The sequence below is a fragment of the Chiloscyllium plagiosum genome, unplaced genomic scaffold, assembly GCF_004010195.1.
Source record: "Chiloscyllium plagiosum isolate BGI_BamShark_2017 unplaced genomic scaffold, ASM401019v2 scaf_5432, whole genome shotgun sequence".
NCBI classification, from domain to species: domain Eukaryota; kingdom Metazoa; phylum Chordata; class Chondrichthyes; order Orectolobiformes; family Hemiscylliidae; genus Chiloscyllium; species Chiloscyllium plagiosum.
Genome location: NW_025209654.1, coordinates 5,433 through 17,082, shown reverse-complemented (window position 1 = coordinate 17,082; position 11,650 = coordinate 5,433). Strand labels below are relative to the sequence as shown.

The 11,650-nt window shown below is 43.2% G+C and overlaps 1 long non-coding RNA gene across 1 annotated transcript; it reads right to left on the bottom strand.

Annotated features, from left to right (window-relative positions):
* Positions 1-511: 511 nt before the first annotated feature.
* Positions 512-11,409, bottom strand: LOC122546808. The gene is made up of 3 exons (XR_006310812.1): positions 11,319-11,409; positions 11,169-11,243; positions 512-578 (listed from the first exon to the last, which is right to left on the bottom strand). It is a non-coding gene; the product is annotated as an uncharacterized LOC122546808 (long non-coding RNA).
* Positions 11,410-11,650: the final 241 nt, after the last annotated feature.

Here is an 11,650-nt window from a genome sequence, read left to right as displayed (position 1 = left end):
TTTGCTGCTGGTACCCATTATTTACTTATCTGTATTACTTAACTCTGTGATCTGCCTGTATTGCTCGCAAAACAAAGCTTTTCACTGTGTCTCGGTACACATGATAATAAATTGAATGCAATATTTAAGAGGCATCTCGATGTGTATATGAATCCGAATGGTTTAGTGGGATATGGGCCGGGTGCTGGCAAATGGGATGAGATTAGCTTGGGATATCTGGTCGACACGGACGAGTTGGACTGAAGGGTCTGTTTCTGTGCTGTACCTCTCTATGACTCGATTTCAATCTGTACTACAAGCTCATTTCCCTCGTTCATGTACTGTGTGCGCTTAAGGATAAGTGTCCCCTTGGTCCTGTGTTGACTGCTCCAATCCCCACAGTTGTCTTCTCATCTGATGTGCCTGAAATCAGATCCCTGACCCTTTCTGTACTCTGTCTTATGACTTGTTGCTGAAACTTGTTGGAAACGTTGCATGAACTCACCTTTATTCCAAGCATAAATAGGTCCAGGTCTGGGTTTTGCTTCTGTGATCAATTTCAGTGGATTACTTAGTTTCATTTCTTCATTTGCAACTCCCTGGAACAAATTGAAAAACTGAAGTAAATGTTTGTTTGTTCTCTGATATGCACAGCTGAACATCAGTGTTTGCAGGATGTTAAATAAAAACAGAAAATACTGGAGAAACACAGCAGGTCAGGTCGCATTTATTGGAGAGAGACACAGAGTTAGCATTTCAAGTCTGATATGGCCCTTCAGAACTGAAAAGTGTTGGAAAGTGATGGTTTTTATGCTGTTGACAGAGGGAGAGAAGGAGCAAGAGGAACATACTGTGAGGGTGCCCAGAGCAGAAGACAATAGGGGTTTCAATAATTGTAAAAGAGAGACTGAAATGTCAAATAGTGTTCATGATCAGTTTGAACAGGAGAAAATAGGTCAGCTGTACTGGGCACAAAGCTAAAAAGACAGAGAGGGGGATATAATGTGTGTTCACAGTTTATAATTGTTGAATTCCATGTTGGGTCCTGAAGGCAGTAACGTATCTATCGAGGTAGAAAATGAGATACTGTTCCTCCAGGTTGTGTTGAGCTTTGTTGAAACAATATAGCAGACCCAGGACAGTCACATGAGCATGGGAGCAAGATAGTTTATTGAAATGACAAGGAACTAGAAGGTCAGAATCATTCTTACAGACAAAGCAAAGGTGTTCAGCAAAGTAGTCACCCTGTCTGCTTTTGGTCTCACCAATATCACGGGGAGAGTGGGGATGAGGAATTAGTAGGAATGATGGAAGAGTGAACCAGAGAGAGATGTTGCTGGTAGCATATTGTGAGAGGTTCAGGAAACAGCTGAGGATGGTCCTTTGAATGCAGGAGACTGGTTAAGTGGAAACTGAGGACAAAGGAAGGTCCTGAGGAATGTTGCTGAACAAAGAGATCTTGGAGTGCAAAGTGGAGTTGTAGGTAGATAGGATGGTGAAGAAGGTGTTTGATATGCTTTCTTTTATTGGTCAGAGCATCAAGTATAGGGTTTGGGAGGTCATGTTGTGGCTGTACAGGACAGTGGTTCGGCCACTTCGCAATATTGTGTGCAATTCTGGTCTCTCTTGTATGGGAAACATGGTATGAAACTTGAAAGGGTTCAGAAAAGATTTACAAGGATTTGAGCCAGAGTTAATGATTTGAGCTCTAGGGAGAGGCTGATTAGACTGGGGATATTTTCCCTGGAATGTTGGAGGCTGAGGAATGACCTTTTAGAGTTTTATGTTGATACAATCATGAGGGACATGGATAGGCTAAATGGACAAAGTCTTTTCCCTGGGTTGGGGGCGGGGGTTGGGTTGTGGGGTGGGAGGGAGGTGAAGAGTCTAGACCAAGAGGGCATAGGATTAGGGTGAGAGGGGAAAGATTTAACTGGAGAGGGTGGTACATGAGTGGAATGAGGAAATGGAGGATGATATAATTACAACATTTAAAAGGCATCTGGATGGGTATATGAATAGGAAGGGTTTAGAGCAATATGGGCCAAGTGCTGGCCAATGGGACTGGATTAGGTTAGGTTGGCACCCCTGTGGAAGGTACCATTATGAGAACAGATGCTGCAGAGGAACAGGGCAAATGGAATGAAGTCCTTTCAACAGCAGGGTATGAGGAGGTGTTAACTGTGGGGGGTTGGAGAGGTTGTAGTGGGTATTGGTGGGCAAGCTCTTATCAAGAAATAGAAAAATCAAAATTGAGGAAGGGAAGGGGAGTGTCAGAGATAGACCAGGCAAAGGTGAAAGAAATATGGAAGTTTGAATCGAAACTGATATTTTTTTCCAATTCCAGATGAGAGCATTAATGATCATCAGTATTTTGGAGAAAGAGTTGTGAGAGGGACCTGCGTAGGACTGGAACAAGAAATGTTTCACAGACTCAGCAAAGGGACAGGCAGAACTAGGACCCATGCAGGTGTCCATATCCACTCCCTTGACCTGGAGAGTGAGATGAGTTAAAGGATACCTTATTTAAAGTGAGAATAAACTCAGCCAGATGATGGAGCGTGGTCCATGATGGGAACTGTTGAGGCATCCATTCAAGAAAGAAGCAGAGTGCCTTTAGACCATCCTGATGGAGGATGGATGTGTCGAGGGATTGCATATCCGTGGTGAAGAGGAAGCAGCTCAGTCCAGGAAACAGGAGATTGTGGGACTAATGTAAAATATCAGAAGAACCATAAATGTAAGTGTGAAGAGACTGACCAAGGGAGAAAAAGTAGAGTCAAAATATGAAGACCTGATTTCAGAGGGGCAGGAGCAGGGTGAGAAATGGGTCAATCCTGTTTGTGAAGTCTGGGAAGAAGATAGAAGCAGGCTTTGAGGCCCTGAAAGATATTTCATCCCCTGAGGGAATCTACAAGTAGGGGGCTCTGATGAAAACTAAAAGGTTTCCCATTGAAGATCGATCAAGGACAATTTATTCTCTTGAGGATTGTGTTTTTGGTGATTGATGCATTCTCTCCCCAGTAAGCAATGGAGGCACACTTATTAAGTATATACCAGGCTGAGTTAGACAATGACAGAAATTGCTGGAGAAACTCAGCAGGTCTAGCAGCATCTGTGTAGAGAGAAATAGTTAATGTTTTGAGTCCAGTGACCCTTCCTCAGCTATTCATAAATCAACATGTCACTAGTCCCTCAGTACCAATGCTGTATTGGGTGGAGGGTGAAATATATTTTCTTGATGAACACAATTTGCTATTTCTCCCACAAAGTTTCAGATGTTCATCCAGATACTTATACTCTGCTTCTGTGATAAATTATATATTTTCTGTGGGCAAGATAACTGGATTAGTAAGGGATATGTTGTTGCAAAATGATTAACTTATTGATGAGAGTTTTAAACTGGTGGTGTTGCGGTGCTTGGAGCTGGATTGGTAAGTTAGGACAGGATTGGTGAGTGATTGGCGTGTTGATAGAGGTGGGAGGAGGCCAATTTGGAACAATAGCACCCTACATTGAAATGTCATTCTCTTTGAAGTAAAGGCCAACATTCCTTATTTCCCACTGAACTTGGATATATTTGTGATTTATGGACGAGGACTCCTGAATCCCCCTCTGTTCTGTAGCTTTCTGCAGTCTTTCCCGATTTAAGTATTCAGCTCCTTTATTCTTCCTGTCAAAGGGCATCACCTCACATTTTCCACCTGCCAAATGTTTGCCCACTCACTTAACCTGTCTGTATCCCTCTCCAAATTGTTTGTGTCATCCTCACCGATTGCCTTCCCACTTAGTTTTAGCCCCATTTGCAAATTTAGCTTCAGGATATTCACTTTCTCCATCCAAGTCAGAAAGAAGCACGGGAAATAATTGTGGTGGAGAGCATGTGTGTGTGAGGGGGAGGGGGGGGGGGAGAGAGAGAGAGAGAGAGAGAAATGAGAGTGTATGTGTCTATGTGTGAGTGGGCAAGATAGTGTGAGAGAGGGTGCACTTCCATTCTAACTGATTAAAGACTTAAAAGTCATCGAGGTTTGCCCAGTACATTTGCATCTGTTGTATGACTGATCTTTTGTTGATAAATTCTGTGTCTGATATATCATCCCTCAGCAGCACCTGAAGAAGGAGCAAGGCTCTGAAAGCTTGTCTTTTCAAGCAAACCCAGTGTCGTGTGAGTTTTGACTTTGTCCACCTCAGTCTCACATCAGCACCTTCACATCATGGCTTATGTTGTAAAGTAGTGTAATGTGTGATACCTTATTTTAACATCTCCTGAAAATCCAAATGTATAACATCCACTGCTTCTCCTTTATCTGTCCTGCTTGTTGCTGCCTCAAAGAATTCTAGTAAAATTGTGAGGCACAATTTCTCCTTTGTGTGGCCATGCTACCTCTGCTTGAGCTGTTCTGCGTTTTGAAATGGTCTGCTATTACATCCTTTACATTGCAACAATATTTCTCCAGGAGCAATATCAGTTCAACTAACTGGCTTATAATTGTCTGGTTTTGTTTACCCCCTTTCCTTTTTAAATAAAGGTGTCACATTGACAGTTTCCCAATCCTCTGGGATTTTTCAGACTTGAAGAATTCCTGGAAGATTTCTACCAGTGTGTCCACTATCTCTGTAGCTCCTGTGTTTAATATCTTGAGAAGCATTCCATTAGGCCTATGGACTTTATTGGTCTTTAGCCCTGGTAGTTTCTCCAGCACCTCTTCTCTTTTGATAATTCTAATATTTCAGAGTCACTGAATCAAACGGCACAGAAACAGACCCTTTGGTACAATTCTTCCGTGCCATCCAAGTTTAGCAAACTACATTAGTCCTATTTTCTCTCCTGCTTTTGTCTGGTGAACACTTAGTAATTTTGGGATGATACGAATGTCTTTTACTATGAAAACAGGTGCAAAGTAGTTATTCAACTCCTCTACTTTTCCTGGTTCCCAGTTATTATTCCCCCAACCTCATTCTCGAAGGGGCTTATCATCTCTTTGGTTCATAAAGGAGCTTTAGCTGGCGATCTTGATAGTGCTTGCAAGTTTGCCCACAAAGTTTTATTTCCTCCCTCTTCATTTTTTTTTGATGATTGGTGTCAGTCTGAGCTGGGCATGGGCAGGAGATGATCAGTCAGATTTCTGATTTTGCAGAAATGTAGGTGTGTGGGCATTGGGTAGACCTGTAATGGCCTGTCTCTTACTTCCTGAGCTCTGCATTCAGTCCCTTTATGATAGGATGCAAGTAATCTCACATGTTCCTAGAATTATAGAATTTGGTCAGTGCCAAAGGAGACCATTTGGACTATTCATGTTTGTGTCAGCTCTCTGAATGAATGTCTGAGATTAGATTAGATTACATTACGGTGTGGAAACAGGCCCTTCGGCCCAACAAGTCCACACCGCCCTGCCGAAGCGAAACCCACCCATCCCCCTACATTTACCCCTTACCTAACACTAGGGGCAATTTAGCATGTCCAATTCACCCGGCCCTGCACATCTTTGGACTGTGGGAGGAAACCGGAGCACCCGGAGGAAACCCACGCAGACACGGGGAGAACGTGCAAACTCCACACAGTCAGTCACCTGAGGCGGGAATTGAACCCGGGTCTCTGGCGCTGTGAGGCAGCAGTGCTAACCACTGTGCCACCGTGCCGCCTTACTGCTGCCATTTTCCTAGCTTCGCCCCCATAACTTCACACTTTTTATTGGACAGTTTTCTTGCACATGTCATGGGTACATATGATAAAAATCCAGTTAATTTAATTAATTTTGATATATGGCAAATCCTATGGGAACACTTAAGGGAGTGTAATAGGAGGACATGGGAAAAGGAGGGGGCAGCTGGAAGGGGAGACAGGAAATACAAAGGGTCAAAGTGAACAGGCAACATAGGGAGAGGGCACAAAGATTTGCAGAAGAAACGATACAGAGGGAGAAAGGAAATGGAGAGAGTTCAAGGTACAGCAAGAGGTAGCTGAAGACTTGGCCACCAATGCTGAATCAATTAAAATGAGGGTTAGGGTTTGGCCAAAGAGGCCAGTGTTAAATGGGCACAGATATCTTAGAACATTGTGGGCTGGAGGATATTACAGAAATAGGAAGGAACAAAGTCATGGAAGGATTTGAAAACAGGGATGAGAATTTTTAAAAGAATGTGTTCCTTAACTTGGAACCAGAGGAGGTGAGCAAGCCCGTGGGTGGGCAGGACTTTGTGAGATTCAGGACATGAGAGTGTGGATGAGGAGTGCATGGAAATAGGCAATTCTAGAGGGAGGAGAAAGTGAGGACTGCAGATGCTGGAGATCAGAGCTGAAAATGTGTTGCTGGAAAAGCACAGCAGGTCAGGCAGCATCCAAGGAGCAGGAGAATCGACGTTTCGGGCATAATTCCTGAAGAAGGGCTCATGCCCGAAACGTTGATTCTCCTGCTCTTTGGATGCTGCCTGACCTGCTGTGCTTTTCCAGCAACACATTTTCAATTCTAGAGGGAGCAAAGGTGTGGCTGAGAGTTTCAGCAGCAAATGAGCAGGGAATGTTGATGGTGAAATGATGGAGGTGGAAATAAATAATCTTGATAAGCGTGTGGATATCTGATCAGATATGGGCAGCATGGTGGCACAGTGGTTAGCACTGCTGCCTCATACTGCGAGACACCTGGGTTCAATTCCCACCTCAGGCAACTGTCTGTGTGGAGTTTGCACATTCTCCCCGTGTCTGTATGCGTTTCCTCCGGGTGCTCAGGTTTCCTCCCACAGTTAAAAAGAAAATGTGCAGGTTAGGTGAATTGGCCATGATAAATTGCCTGCAGTTTTAGATGTAGGGGAATGGGTCTGGTTGGGTTGCTCTTTGGAGGGTTGGTGTGGACTTGTTGGGCCGAAGGGCCTGTTTCCACACTGTAAGTAATCTAATATTCAACTTGAAAATCATATTTTTTGACAAAATATTTTCTTGAGATGTATATATCATTGGCAAGGCCAACATTTGTTGCCCATCTGTAACTGAGCTTGAAGTAAGTGGCTTGTTTCCCCATTTCAGAGGGCAGTTCAGAGTCAGAGTTGATGTGAGTCTGGAGTCACATGTTCCTCAGAACAGGAGATTGTCCGAGAAGGCATGAGTGAGCCAAATGTGTTCTTTTCATGATAATCACTGTGGTTTCCCCAGAGCTGAGGTGAGGGGTATTGATAGAGTTAGTGGGAGTTGTCTTTTCCCGAGGATGGGGGATTTCAAGATTAGGAGGCACATTTTTAAGGTGAGAGGAGAAATATTTTTAAAAGGCATGGGTGGATGCTTTTTCTTTACCACAGAGGATGGCTCATGTGTGGAATGAACTTCCTGAAGAAGTGGTGGATATGGGTACCATTAGAATGTTTAAAAGACAATTGGATAAGTACATGCATAGGAAAGGTTTGGAGGGATATGAGCCAGGAGCAGCAAGTTGGGACTAGTTTAGTTTGGGATTATGTTTGGCAAGGACTGGTTGGATCAAAGGGTCTGCTTCTGTGCTGTATGGCTCTATGACGCAATATAGAAATTGACTTTAAATTCCACCTTCTGCTATGATGGGATTTGAACCGTGATCCTGAGGACATTAGCTTGGACCTCTGGATAACCAGTTCAATAACATATAACCATCTCCTCCCTAAACATAGCTGGAAATGTGTTGCTGGAAAAGCGCAGCAGGTCAGGCAGCATCCAGGGAATAGGAGAGTCGACGTTGCGGGCATAAGCCCTTCTTCAGGAATGGGCTCTCCTATTCTCCAGCATCTGCAGACCTCACTTTCTCCTCCCTAAACATACATGTGTAGCTGGTACCCAGGCTGTGAACAGGGTGGTTCAGCCTCAAACCCAGCTACCAGACAGAAGAATGGAGCTGGTAAGTCAACACTGAAGTTTGTCACAAGGATTAAAAGATAGGAGCTTTTGATTCCTGTCACTTCGTTGGAAGCAATGTTTGCTGATATGGTACTGGATATCAGACAGTCTGACAGTTTAGAAGTGATGAGGGTATCGAGAGGTGATGATGGGGTGGAGCTGGGAGTTGTCGGTGTGGACATTGATGTGTTTTCAGATGATATTTAGAAGCATCAGGTAGATATGAAAGAGCCCATAGAGCCCGTGGTGTTAGAGGTAAGGTACGAGTATGGATAGAAGATTTCTTTCTGCCTGACAACCAGAGAGTGGGGATAAAATGGTCGTTCTCAGGATGGGTCAGCGTTGGGACGACAACTTTTCATGTTTTACATTAATGGTCTGGATGCAGGAACTGAGAGCATTCTGGCTAAGTTAGCAAATGATACAAAGGTAGATGGAGGGACAGGTAGTGTTGAGGAGGCTGGGTCTCTGCAGAAAGATTTAAACAGGTTAGGAGAGTGGGCAAAGAAGTGGCAGATAGAAGATAATGTGGGAAAGTGTGAGGTCATGCACTTTGGTAGGAAGGATTGAGGCATAGACTAATTTCTAAATGGGGAGAGAATTCAGAAATCTGAAGTGTAAAGGGACTTGGAAGTCCTAATCCAGAATTGTGTAAAGGTTAACTTGCAAGTTGAGTCGGTAGTTAGGAAGGCAAATGCAATATTGGTTTTTATTTCAAGAGCACAAACATAAAAGCAGGGATGTAATTCAGAGGGTTTGTACATTTCTGGTCAGACCATAATTAGAATATTGTGAGCAGTGTAGGGCCCCATATTTCTAGCTTGGGAGTGGGGCCAGGCGAGGTTCACAAGCATGATCTCAGGAATGAAAAGCTTAACATAGAGTTATAGAGATGTACAGCACGGAAATAGACCCTTTGGTCCAACCCATCCATCCCATATGAGGGATGTTGAAACTCTGGGCCTATACTCGATGGAGTTTTGAAGGATGTGGGATCTAATTGAAATTTACAGAATACTGAAAGGCTTGGCAAGAGTGGGTGTTGAGAGAATGTATCCATTAGCATTTGAGACTGGAACCTGACAGCACAGCCTTAGAGTAAAGGGAAGGCATTTCAGAACAGAGATGAGGAGAAACTTCTTCAGTCAGAGAGTGGTGAATCTATGAAATTCATTGCCAAAGAAGGCTGTGACAGCTAGGCTATTGAGTCTATTAAAGACAGAGAGAGAGATAGGTTCTTAATTGTTAAAGGGATAAAAGGTTATGGGGAGGAGGTGGGAAAATGGGGTTGAGAAACTTCTCAGAGTCTAGATTAGAGTGGTGCTGGAAAAGCACAGCAGGTCAGGCAGCATCCGAGGAGCAGGAAAATCGACTTTTCAGGCAAAAGCCCTTCATCAGGAATAGAGGCAGGGTGCCTGCAGAGTGGAGAGATAAATGAGAGGGGATGGGGATGGGGAGAAAGTAACAATAGGTGAATGGGGATGGGGCTGGAGGAGTTGACCTGGAGGTTGCAGTGAGAGAGAGACTCACTGAGATTCTTGTAGAGAGAAGAGGAAAATTTCTTCAAGGCAGTGAGTCTCTCTCTCACTGCAACCCCCAGGTCATCTCCTCCATCTCTCCACTCTGCAGCCATTCAGCCCATAGAGTCTGCTCCGACATTCAAGGAGATAGTAGTGGATCTGATAATCCTCAATTCAACATTTCTTGCCTTTTTCCCATAACCCTTAATCATAATCAGGATGGAGATACATTTTTAATGCACCACCCTCATCAGCCTTATGTGGTAAAGAATTCCACAGATCCCCTCCCCTCAGAGAAAAGACTCCTCTTCACCTCTGTCTTAAATGTGTGGCCCCTGAGATTGTCTTTCTGATCCTTGACTCTCACACAAGGGGAAGAAACCTTTCCACATCTAACCTGCCAAGTCCTCTGAAAATCTTGCATGTTTCAATAAGGCCATCTTTCATCCTTCTTTATGATTCATGCCTTGTGTAGTTTTAGCATAAACCTCCCTACTTATGCACACCATTCCCTTTGAAATAAAGGCCAATATTCCATTTGCCTTCTCTATTACCCACTGAACCTGAATGCAAGCTTTTTGTGATTCATGTTCCAAATCACAAACAGAAAGTGCAGGAAAAAAACTCAGCAGGTTTGGCACCACCTGAGGAGCAATAAAAGTGTGAATGTTTTGAGTCCAATATGATGTCTTCTGAACTTCTCCATGAGCTGATATTGTTAACAGTTCTCTCCCATCAGGTTCTGTACCTTTCTCTTTCAAGTCTGACATCATCACTCCAACTCAAAAAGATAATCCTTCATCCCATTGTCATTGTAAGCTTTCACTCTCATCTGTAATCCTTGTTACATCTTTGATTATATTTTGCCAAAAAAAAATGTGGCCCATCTTACACTCAAATTGGTATTTAAATTTCTCCAATCAGTTCCTGTCACAGTCTCAAAAGGACTTTTAATCAAAAACTCAAAATGGCATATTTTGCTAATGTGATAGAGGTAAACCATCCCTCCATACCCTCTTTGCAACCTTCAGCAATGCCTGACTATACCATCCTGCAATCAATTATAATTGCTTCTCTTCCACTTTTATACCATTACTTCTCGTGTCCCTTGAGGATATATCCTTGTCCTGCTCCTAGTTCCATCAGACCATGTGACCATAAGACGCAGGAGCAGAAATTAGGCCATTCGGGTCTGCTCCACCATTCAATCATAGCTGAGATGTTTCTCAAGGTAAAAACAAGGACTGCAGATGCTGTAAACCAAAGCACAGCAGGTCAGGCAGCATCAGAGGAGCAGGAAAATCGACGTTATGGGTTATGGTCTTCAACATCCACAGTATTTAACTTTTTTACAGCTAATGGGGAATTGTGTTGATGGAGTGAGAGGTCTCATTAATAAATTCTGTTCAGCGTCAGCATAAAGGGAGTTAGGGGAGCAAATAGAGAAAGAAACGAGTTCATGGTTATGGCAGGTTGGAACCTGAGAGGGAATATGGCCAAAGGGAAAGGAATAAAGAAATGAAGACAGCAAACTGGACATTCGATGTCTGACTGTCTAACGGACCATGAATTCCTTGAGCATGTTGAACATGAAAGTGATAGAGACAAGACAGAGAGATTTAAGAAGAATTGCAGCAGAGAAAAAGAGCTGGATGTTCTCTTTGGATGCCAGTCCATTCCTAGAATAATATGTAGCTGTGGCATATGTGAGCGGAAATGAAAACACTTTATATGATCGAACAAGGTCTGGCATTAAATCACTAAGCAAGGGAGAATTGGACAGACACATTCAATTCGTCTGTTATCCTTACCTGAAAATCTTCCTGTATATTTTCCAAGGCATAAATCTGATAGATACAGTGAAACAGGATTAAACACAGGTTTCCCTGAAACAAAGAAATGTTCTTTTAAGTAAGATAAAAGAAACCTGGTATGCAAACCATCACCATTGCTACTTGAACCAATCCAAAGGAATTCATTCTTATTGACTTTGAGACCAAAATACCTTGCCTTCAACTTTTTCTGAATCTAATGATGTTCAGCCTCTGCCAGATCTCCAAATTTTACAGACCTTAGCTCTTTGTCTGCTTTCTTTTCTGCAGTTTCCTGTTCCTTCCTTCAGATTTTATAAAGTATACTGCCAAAGCCACAGCCCACCATTTAATGTCATTCAAATCTTGATAAACATGCAGATGTTGAAACCAAAACACCCACATACATGGCCTGCAAATTCCAGTAACTTAAGATGTTGTCTCCAGTAGCAACGAAGTGCTGTTCAGTTCGAGGATTCTTC